Raw genomic sequence first — 12,465 nt, 5'->3', positions numbered from 1 at the left:
TATATGTTGATATTTTGGTGGATTTTTATGTTTTTTGTTTAGGTGATCAGATCTTGACACGTGCGCTCCGGTATCACGTGGCAATATACTGGTAGAGTTACTAGTTCCACTGGATCACGCGTACCGGAGGGGTCTTTGACTCTTTTCTCTGCTGTGCTCGACAAGATACCGACAAGGTGTTTTGAGTGTGGATTGTGGATTACGTTACTCAGGGCTCAGAACATGGGCTTACAGAGTCGGGTTGGGCTTTGCTTGTACTGGATTTAGGTTTGCTTGACATGATTACGGTACTCCGGTTATGAATTATGATCAGCTTGTGAGCAGAGTGAACATGCACCTTTCCATTTGTAGAAATATCCAGATGCTAGGAGTCTAGGACCCATTTTATACAATGAAAAATGATATTTATATTTATAATTTAATTCACATAATCATTGGCAGCTATTTTCAATAATAGAACTTTGAAATTTAAGATTCAAAATTCGAATTAAAAAGGAAAAAAACTAATGAAATGAGATCGCCTATAATATTACATTAAAAATGATAGGTATATGTAATACTATTCCTATATAAATTTATACTATAAAATGACTTGGTACAAAACATATGATAATCATGTGAAAATGTCATTTTTTAAAGAAATGAAATTGAGTTTAAATAGTGAAGCTCATTCGGTCACCATATGGGGTGGATGGATTGCCCAATCTACTCACCCATCGGTAGCTAGACGACCATCACCGACAAGCCTATAGGAGCTTTGCTACACAACCTCCACCACACTCCACACTCCACATTTTTTTAAATTTTTAATATTTTTTTAATATTTTTTTTTGAGTTTATTCTTTTTAAATTATTTTAAATTTTTTATTCATTATTTATATAATAAATATTTAATAAAAGAAAAAAATAATAAAAATTAAAAATAATGTTGAGTGTGGAGGTTGTATGAATAGTAGGAGGTTGAGTAAATTTTTTGTTAAAATAATATGGTAGAGCAGTTTTTCTCCCGCACCTTGAATCCAATAAAGAAACTCTAGAGACGAAACAAAAAAGAAATAAGTAAATAAATTTGAGCCACCGAGATGATCGAAAAAAGGCAATAAATTAGAATGTCACATCGCCAAAACAAAGAAACATAAAAAATAAAAATAAAAGAAATATTTTAACTATAATGAGATTACAAAATGCAAATTCACATATTAACGTCGAAATTAGGTGCAGTTTATTATATTCTAAAATTATTTTATTATAAAATATATCTAACAAATCATATGAAATCATTTCAATTTATAAATTTACTTTTACTTAATATCTTTATATATGTAAGATTTCTAAAAAAAATAATGTCTACGAATTCCACCACGTGATTGAATTGAATTCGTCTTGAAAGAGTTCCTTCAGTTGGCGACAACATCGCAGAACGACGGCCCGATTTGTTTTCTTAGGCCGGAAGAAGTGAGGTATCTGTGTCATAGAAAACGTAATTTATCATTAGTTCCAACACACATAATTTAATGGGAAATCCGATAGTCTATATTAGTGATCTACAATGGCGGTGGTCAAGATGTAAAGAACAAAAAGATGCCATCATTTTCTGGTGCTGATGGGCAACACTAACCTCGGAAGTCCGCATAACTTTAATCTAAAGCAACACCTTGAAACAGTTTCTAAGTTTTATTTTTCTTCAAGACTACTTTCTGCCTTTCTGGGCATGATTCATTCTCTCCTCCTCAGAAGCAATCCAATCCTATCCTTTCAACTCAAACCATGACTCATCATTAAAGGTCTCCAATCATCCTGCAACTTAGCAAGCTCTAGTTTCTTTCCGCAAATGGATCCCAATGATGTCTTTCTACCAAGAGACGTGTCAGATAGATCTGGGACCCTCCAACATCTCTTTTAATCTTTTAAATCATCAATCCCCACTTCCCATATTTGCAGAAAACCACGACATGAGATGAAGTCAAGAAAAAGAAATGACAAATGCAGAATTGATACAGAGTATTTGAACACAACCAACCCTTTAAATTACCACCCACGGCCATTTTGCAACAATGACATTGGCAAAATAAACTGATCCCATGTTTGTAATTCCATCCATGGTCCTTTTTATAGGGAAACCCAAATCAGAAGGTCATACACTTTTCAACGTCAAGCTTGCAAATAACCCCAGGGAGTCCACTGCTAATCTGTACAATGCCTATAGCAGCAAAGGCTGTATTTAAAACCAACCACATAAACATAGGGGTGGAAACTGACCTCTGCAATTCGGTCAATCCAAGCACCACACTGACCTCAGTCAGTGGACAAAATCAAAACCAAAATATGCCCACTCATGCAGAAAGTACACACAACCACGCGTACCATCTTCTATTAACAGTAGAATAGTATTTTATAATCAAGGGCACCACAAGTGCATGTGCCAGACAAACCCCCTCCCAAAAAAAAAAAAAACCTATTTGTAGACCATGTATACTTTCTTAACAGTCCATAAATTCACTTGGGTATATAAAGTACTAAATGCATATGGCAGATCTGCCCCACCAAGTAAACAAAACTCCTACAACGATTAAGAGCACCAGAAAAGTAAAATGGTTCCTGCTCGAAATGAATATAAGTAATTTGAGAACATTTGTTTCTCAGTAATCAGAAAGTAAGAGAACGTAAACCTGGCTTTACAAAAGGCAAATTTGTTAAAAGTGACATAGCTTCTATTCTGTCTTGCTTACATCGACGCAATAGAAGACTGCAAAAATGTTAAGGAATTAACCATTAAAGTTGCACCCCTGCATCAGATACTAAATAATACTTCAGTGCTGTGTCTGACTTGAAGGGCTGAGCTCGTCTTGCCTTTATCTATATTCATAAGAAAAAGATCATAGGCAAATGGATTTCAGGATCAAAAGGTGGACATCGTCAAGGATGCTTATAATACATAACAATATGTTGGGTGCATAACATGGAATTCCAAATCAAACCCCCTTTTATTGTCTGAGAACATAACAATAATGCATTAACAGAGTAGATATTATTCTCAGCCTCATATAGCAGTATGTTAATCTCAGCAGCGCACCTGCCTGCAGAGCAAGAGGTCATGAATTAGGCTCCCATGACAATTGAACTCTCCCCATCTTTTATAATTGTTCACTAAAGGATGGCCTCATTAATCAAAAAGCATCTAGATAAGTATTCATAGACGTACACAATACATGAGAAGACATTTCAGCATTTCCATACATTATACACATTCTGAACAGTTGAACCATAAAATCAAACTTCACAAGTATTTTGAAGCACCTGAGCAGTATATAAACAAGAAAAGATTTATACTTGTTAACATAAAAGGTCACATTCAGTGAACTACTAAATCATGCCTCCAAGCAAATTAAACAGATGACACTGAATCTTCATATCAAGATCCAAAACTGTTTGATACTGCCTGTAGATAACCGCATTCAATCTATTTGATTATTCGATAATTAATTTCATATATTCATCTTGAATGCAGAATACTCGTGCCTAACTAGCCTGAATTAATAACGTAGACTAGAGATTTCATAATAAATATAAATCAATTCCTCAATGACATTGAGACTAGGAGACAAATTATACTAAATCTGATCTTAATATGAATAGAATTTTAAAGAAAGGTTAAGGTAGATGTTTTGTACATTAAAAATTACCTAAACTTCAGGCTCTCCCTTGACAATTTTGAATGACAGTTGATATATGCTTTCCAAAAAACTTCATCGATCATGGTCTTTTTCCTTTACGCTGTCTACTGCAATGACTGAATTGGTAGACATCACAATTCTTTTATGACATTGCTCAATTTTCAAAACAAATAACAGAAAAGGCAAATCGCCCATCCTTCTCTAGTTTTAAAATTATTAAATACAATTCAAAAGATCACATTATCCAATCCAGTCACTCTATAGACAAAAGGAAAGAAGACCGAAATGGATATTTTTGGGAAACAAAGGTTTTATGTTATATGTGCAATTTTTCAAAAGACGAACTTTAAATCTAGAAGATTTTTCAAGCGCAAACATATTTTTTTTTCAAGCACAAACATATATTCTCCCCTCAGAGGTCAATATTGGTTTTCCTTTTCTTGACCATGCATCATGTGACCAAGTAAACACAAAGTATAAAACTTGTGGAACTAATAAAATTAAATGAAGGTGTCATCCCCAAAATAATTACATAACACGAATTCTGAAAGATAAGAAGCTCAAATTTCAAATAGAGGAATGCATTCGTAAAACAATGGAGGGTGTCTAGTTAAATAAAACAAGAATCCTGATAAGAAAGCAAGGGAAGACGAAAAAAAAAGTGCACTGTCAATGCAAGTAGAACTACAATCAGCAGAGTCAACTAATCTAATTAACCAGCACTTAGCGACGCTCTACAAAGCATGCACGAAGAGTTCAATGGCGAAAAAACTGTCAAGCATTTCAGGGATGGAAAGCCCCCTCTATCTTATGAAGACGCAGTTAAGCTCCGTGAGGATGCGGAGCTGCTATGCAAAGGAATGCTTCAGATAACCTTTTTGTTCTGGCCAAGAAAATGGGCTCCCTTTTTCTTTCCTCTAGTTTCTCATCGATCAAACATAAAACAAAATTAACCAGAATAATTCATAATTCTGGTGCAATAAAATAAACATAGAACGAAAGCAATAAAAATTCATAACTCCAACTAAACTCAATTTAAAGATGGACGGGACACATACAGCCTCAAGTCTTACCAAGCTCAACGAACAAAATAACATAAAATTAACTAAAAGTGACGATTCAAGTATCCTTTAATAAATCGTGGAACCTCTGACTCCGAAGCTCAAAAGTCTGAGAAAAACGATAAAAAGTGGAGTCCATATCCTCCATGTCTCAGATCCACAGAATTAAGATATTTAAAATATCTCTAAAAAATATTAGGGTTTTCTTTTTAACCCGATTCCAAGAATAGGCCAGCAAAATCCTCAGATTTCCGATCAAACCCCCGTCTCATTCTCGAAGTCAGACACACAGAAACCCTCTTATCGGCTGTTATCATTCCCACGCCACCAAAGGAGAATCACAACCCTGACAAATGAGCTCGCGGTCGCCTACCTTTCTTTGCTGAAATAAAACCCTAACAAAAATCGAAGCTAGTAATCCCGAAAATAAAATAACAAGAACGGAGCAAACATTTGTGTGCAAAATGACTTCTAATTTAAAAATAAGATTAAAAGAAAAAATCAAAATAAAAAAAAATCCTTTCAATCTTTATCTTAAATTTTTAACAAAAGTAAAAGACAGATGACCGATTTATTTGTCAGAATTGTAATTCTCCTTCGCTAACGCCGAATCAATGATAATAATCGATAAACAAGGACATTCAATATATTTAACGAAGAGAATGAAAAGAAAAAGATCGATTCAAGTTTTCTCGAGTGATTTTTGCAATGGAAGATTACATAATATAGATCTAGAAAGAAAGATTAAGGAGGTGGGATCCAATACAGACTTGTCCTCTGACCAGTGGATGAACTTGATATTTTTAAAAGAATAATGATATATACAATATTCAAATATATAAATATGGATATATCTTAAAAAAAATAGGTGAATTTACCATTAGAAAAGTGTGAATAATTTATTTTTTTTAGTAAAATATATTTTTTTATAAAAAATTTATGCATTTGAGATTTACTCTAACATTACGGACTTTTCTCTAAAATTCTTAACCCATGTTTTATAAAAATAAATAGTAATACAATTATTTTATAACTATTTTATAGCTCTATTATTAAAATAAAATTTTTTAATATTTTATTGAGTAGTTGTGCAAAAGTTATGTATTAACCATGTCTTTACCATTTCTATTTTATTCTGTCCACAACTGATTATCTATTTTTTATACTTTTCTTTTATCATATTTTCTATATCTTTATATTTAACAATATGTTTTCTATCGATTATTTTGATCTTATATACGCATTAGGTTCTAACTACATACCATCCATATCTCAGATTTGCAGGGTAAAAGTAAAACCGAAACCTCTCTCTCTAAAAACTAGATCGTCTCTCTCTAAAAAAACCCTCTCATTCGAATCCAGTTGGGGGGAAGGGGAGCTTTGGCTCTTTCTTCCTCTTCCTCTCCTCCCTCTCATTGCCGGCCCATTCGTCTCCAATGGATTTGTTTGGTTTTTTCTTTTCAGATGTTGACCGAATAAGGGAGGGTAGCTAGTTCGAGCTTCTCTGGTGACCATCGTTCGACACGCACACCAACGAGAGAAGCCTCAACTGTCGATCTTGTCGTTGACCGGATTGATAGCCATTTGAAGCGGCACGTTGCGCCAATGTGCGGTTTTAGAGGAAACGAGGGAGACACTCAACCACCGCGATTCATCTTCCGTTGATGCCAAACGCAACAGCTCAGGGCCCAATGACTTCGGCAACGTCTTGACCGACCGATCGGCCCTTCCCAGTGTGGCGCGTGCACGCGCCACCGCTGCCTGCCCTTTGGTTTCCCGTTTCTATTTTGTTGGTGTTGTTTGGTGGTTTTCGTTTTCTATATTTCTGACTTTATGTCTGTGTGTTTTTATTGGCATTTGCTTGTTGGTGTTATTTGTAGGAAAAACAAAGTGAAATAGGCTATTGGACGTATGTTTATAGCAGTGTTGGTTCCTCCCTCCTCCGGTTAAAAGGATGGGTGTAGTGTTTACTTCTCCTCCTTTGAAGGATGGAGTTTGGATGCAGGTTGGTTCTATCTCTATTTTATACAGAGATTAACACTCTCTCTTTTGAGAGTTTTTGAAGTTCAGACAATGCCATCGCAAAAATATTTGTGTACGAGGAGCTTACAACAGGAATTTAGTTTAGCTTGTAATTTTGAGTCACAGATGTAACTTCCTTATGGGATGAAATTATGTCTATTTCCTATAAAAAAAAATAATAATCCAAATATTGAAGCTAAGTTCAAGATTATTGTTTTTTTTTAAGATTATTTTTTATCTTCTTCATAATGAAATAGATGCTTAATCCCCTGACTTGTGAGCCCCATGCACAGTCACACATGCTTGGTCATATTGGGATATTTAGATCTTTACCATCTTGTACTTTTCTTTTCTTTTTCTTTTTTTGTTGTTGTTAAATAAACCTCTTGTGTTCAAATGATCATTCATTACAAAGTTTGTCTTTTATCAGACCACTAGTTATAATTTATGGTGCTTCTTCTATCCATACTCTCTCATAATCTAATTATAGAGCTGCTTTTGCTAAGGTGTGTGCAACTGTATTTTTCTCTTTATGTACAAATCTCACATGCCACTCTTTTCTTTCACAGAGATGTTTCTCTATTTCTTATATGATGGTCTCGTAGTTGGAATAATCTTCATCTTCATTGTTAACTGCATTGATAATAACTTGTGCATCACCTTCTAGTATCACTTTTGTAAAACTCAAGTCTTTGCATAATTTTGTTGTTCTCCATAAGGCTAAACTATTTGCTATAGCTGGTTGTGTATAAACCTTCTTTGATCACACACTACTGCCAATACTTCCTATTTCTCATATCTGATAATAATTCCAATTCCCAATTTCTTTTTTTTTTTTTATCCACTGCTGCATCCCAGTTGACTTTGACAAAATTCTCCTTAGGTATTTCCCAATGCTGGTTCTTCCTCTCAGAGATAGTTGTGTTTTTTTTCCTCTTCAACAACTGGTTGGCTGACTGGTATTCTTGGAGGCTTTCATTTGCTGATCTAATCACACTAATAGGACTTCTAAGCTTATTGTCAAAAATGAACTAATTCCTTCTCATCCACAAAGTCCTCATTGTTGCTGCTATCACTTCTAATTATGCATATGTTATATTTTCCTTAAGCTTCTTCCACAAACTAAGAAAATCATCTTCTGTAATTTTCCACTTCTGTATTGAATTTATCGTCCCTGCATAAACATTGTTTGCAGCTAGACACTGCCATAACAAATGCACCCCTGACTCATCTTCTTGGTGACAAATGGGACAGAAGAGATTATCTATATTAAATAAGTTCCTTCTTGTAGCAAGCAGATCATTACCTGATTTCCATACGAATATCTTTACTTTCCCAGGGACATTTAGCTCTCATACATCTTCCATCCATCATACTCTCCTCTGAAGTTTCTCCCTAAATTGCTTTTTCCTCTCAATCTCCTCATAATAAGTACTTATGAGTCTTTGACAGCGAATAAACCTTTGTCTGAAGGGCCTCATATCAATTTATCTTCTGTACTAGAGTTACTTGAAGGAATACTGCAAATCTGCTCTACCTCTTCATGTATAAATATACTCCTTATCAACTCTTCATTCCATTCATTATTCTGTTGGTTGATTAAATCCTTCACATTTGCATATTCATTCTGTATTGATGTTGGAAACTGAACTTTACTGGAAATTGGTTTAGATAACCACTCGTGTCCCCATATTTTGATTTTGTGGCCATTACCCACCCTCCATCTCAAACCCTCTTTCAACAATCTCATAGATCCCCACACACTCCTCCAAATAAGTGATAGTTTATCTCCCAGTTTAGTATCCAACAGAGATTTTTTTTTTAAGTATTTCTCTTTGTATATCATTGCCACCAAGCTGTTAGGGTTCTTGATAAGTCTTCATCCTTGCTTAGCAAGCAAAGCCATATTGAAACTCTCTAAGTCTCTGAATCCTAATCCTCCATTCCCTTTGTGTTTTCTCATTTTTTTCCCAATTCCTCAATTGCACACTACTATTCTTCTGTTAATTACCCCCACCAAAAATTTGCACACATCACATTCAGTTCCTAGCATAATTTTTTGAGAATCTTGAAGACACTCATGGTATATGTGAGAATTGTCAGCAGTACTGTCTTTATCATGATTTCTTTTCCAACAGCAGACAAATGTACATTCTTCCAATTATTAATTCTTTGCCAAACCCTCTCCTTAATACTTCCAAGATATTTTTCAAAGTTACCCCTCATTGCTGCTCCCTCTGCTGCTAGAATATCCCATTTGTCTACTGTACTAGTGTTGGAGCTAAAATAAATGGATGCCTTATCTCTATTCAAAAATTGTCCCAATACTTTTTCATATCTAAGCAACATCCCTTGTATTTTTAACCATTCATCCAATCTGGCCCTTCCAAACAACATGCAATCATCCACGAATAATAGATGATTAACTCTTGTTCCTCTCCTTACTATTGTTACCCCTCTTGCATCTCCCTTTGAATCAGATCTATTGAGCAGGGTGTGTAATCCCTCAACACAGAGAATAAACAAGTATGGAGACAAATGATCTCCCTGTCTTAAGCCCATTGAAGGAAATATTCTCTCATCTTGCTTACCATTGATCATAACTGAGTATGACACAAATGATACACATAGCATGATCATCTCTACCCATTTATTACAGAATCTCAACTTTCTCATTATTTTCTCCAAAAAAGACTACCATATTCTATCATAGGCTTTTGACATATCTATTTTAATGGCCATACTTCCCTAAGCTCATTTTTTCTTAACTTTCATTGAGTGCATAACTTCATAGGCCATCATAATATTATCAGTTATCAATCTTCCTAGTATGAAGGCACTTTGATTGGGAGATATGACATATGTCAATACTTTCTTAAGTCTATTAGCCAACGCCTTTGACAAAATTTTATACAGTACATTACACAAACTAATTGACCTATACTCACTTGTATATATGAGACTCTTTGTTTTAGGAATAAGCACAATATGAATAAAGTTCACTGATAGATTTAGAACATTATCATTCAAACAAGCAAGTACAGTTGAGCTAACCTCATATCCAATTATGCTCCAATGATTTTGGAAAAAACAAGCCTCGAAACCATCAAGCCCAGGTGATTTGAGTGGGGCCATCTGATTTATAGTATCTTCTACCTCCCTTCTGGTGTAAGTCTTTGACAAGCTCACATTAATCTCTTTGGAAACTCTGACCTCTAGGTTCTTTACTTGGTTGAGAAGAAGTAAATAACTTTTCAAAATAGAACTTAGATGCTTCTTTAACTTCCTTTTGGCCCTTTGTCTTCATTTTAAATCTTCCTTATCAAGTAATACTCATATCTCCTTTTAAATCTTTTTTATACCCTCCTAGTTATACCCATTCTCTTCCAATTGTAATTGTTTCAATTCTACTGTTTTTTCTTCCAACTCCTTCCATCTCTTTGCTCTTAAATTTTTGTTCCATCTAACTAAAGCCTCTCTGCTTCCTTCCATCAACTTTTGTACCTTATGCATGGCTTCTTTACTTTATGATTGATCACTCCATACTCCCTTCAACACCTTTTCACATTCTTTCTCAAGTGCCCAACTTGCTTTGTATATGAATAATTTCTTCCCTCTCCAATCACTTTTACCAGCCTGATTTGTAGATAATAGAATGGTTCTATGATCAGAGCTACTTGATACTAACACTTCCACTGTTTTATCATTAAAAACTTCTAACCATTTCGCATTTGCAACTGCCCTATATAGCCTTTCTTTAGTAAATGATTCTTATTCATGTTTATTGCTCCAAGTAAATTTGTCTCATCTCTAACTCAGGTCAAACAATTCTCCTTTCTCTAGTGCTTCTCTGAATCTGTCCATCTGTCTTTCCTGTCTTATAGTACTTCCTCTTTTTTCATCATGGGTTAGGACTTCATTAAAGTCACTAATTACACACCACCCATAATCTCTTATAGGTTTTAGTGCTGCTAACAAATTCCAGGCCTTCTCCCTTTTGCTTGAATCAGGCTCACCATAAAACCCCGTCAACAACCACTTCATATTCCCTTTCTCATTAGTTATACAAGGACTGATATGCCTCTGCGAATAGTTCATCACTTCTACACTTGTCATAGTATCCCACATCAATGCTAGACATCCCCTTCTACCAACTGGTTCAACAACAAAACACCCCTCACAATTCAGCCTTCTCTTCACTCTGTTACTCTTTTTTGAATTTAACTTAGTCTCCATCAAGAAGAATACATTGGTTCTCTTCTCCTTTGCTATATGACAAAGGTCTTGAACTGTCCGAAAGTTTCCAAGTTCTCAACAGTTCTAACTTAGTGTTTTCATTGAGATTGGTGGGGCTATGTTACAGCCTCCGCCAATTCTTCTATCTAGATTTCTTCATTCTCTACACTAATCTTTTTAACTTTTTTACTATCATTATTATGTTCATCCTTGCCCTTCTCCTCCCTTATGTTTCTTTTCACAGGCGTGTATGCACTTGGAATTGATATTCCCTTGCCCTTCTTTTCCATGCTCCCTTTATCTGGCTTTTTTTATCAGTATCCTCACATTTTGAAAGGCCTACCTCCTCTGTTTCATCTTCACTCACCCTTATCTCTTCACTCCCTCCAACCCCTATACTTCCTTCCATTTTTCACACTCCTATATCTTACTTCTCCAAAAAATAATTGTGAACCCTCCCCCTGTTCCCCCATTTCGTTTCTCCCATCTTTAATCCCTCCATTGAGTCCTCCACACTCTCTTCTTTATAAGGCTCATTCTTCTTACTGTATATCCCCCCCTCCCCCCACGCATCCCTTACATTCTTGAAAATATGAACAATGCAACCATAAGAAAAGCACAGTCTCGATAACTTTTTTATACCTGAGTGATATCCAAATCTTCTCCTTTTTCACAAATATTGTTCTTTCTCTCGCCAGAGGGTTAGTTAGATCCAGTTCAATACTAACCCTTAGAAAATTTCCCCATTCGCTACCATCCTCCTTCACATCTACCTGTTTCACTCTGCCAATAGACTCACCTATCAGTTTACCTCTTGCTTCATACATGTTAAAGGTAAGTTGTGTGTCTGAACCCATAGTTGTTCCTTATTGAAGTTCATCCTCTGCAGTGGCGTGAAGCCATCATAGAGCTTTACGACAAATAGGTGGTTGTCAAACAACCACGGCCTCCTCTCCCAAAAGCAATTCTTGCCAGCTTGTTTAGCAAAGTTGATAACAAATATGTTTGGGCTTACCTCCGGAAGCCTTGCTCTCTTACTGATCCTCCATACCTTCTAGTTTATACTTCTTTCTATACAGACCTTCCCTACCAGACTTCCTTCCTCTTTGTAGCTCAACTCTTCTGTTAACTTTTCTCTTATATCTATTCTCAGAGCTTCCTCCTTTGTTAGGCACAATTTTTCCTGTTCCTTTTCTAGCTTGTTCATCTTCCTCCTTTATAGTTCTTCCTTCTCAGCATTGTTCCTCCACAGCTCACCCCACTCGTGGTAACCACCATTACCTAAGTCCACCACAATTTTTGTGGCAGACCCAATTCAATTAGAATCTTTGTGGTCCCCAAAAAAACTCCACCTCCTCCTTTCTAGAGAGAAAATGGAGAGAAGACTATATGCTCAAGCCAGTTGTTTTACCATCTTGTATTTATAATATATGTTCATGTTTATATAGACGAGAGCCTAGATGTAGTAGAGA

The sequence above is a fragment of the Juglans regia genome, chromosome 3 (assembly GCF_001411555.2).
Source record: "Juglans regia cultivar Chandler chromosome 3, Walnut 2.0, whole genome shotgun sequence".
Classification (NCBI taxonomy): domain Eukaryota; kingdom Viridiplantae; phylum Streptophyta; class Magnoliopsida; order Fagales; family Juglandaceae; genus Juglans; species Juglans regia.
The sequence above is the reverse complement of the archived record's forward strand: the minus strand, read 5'-3'. Positions refer to the sequence as shown.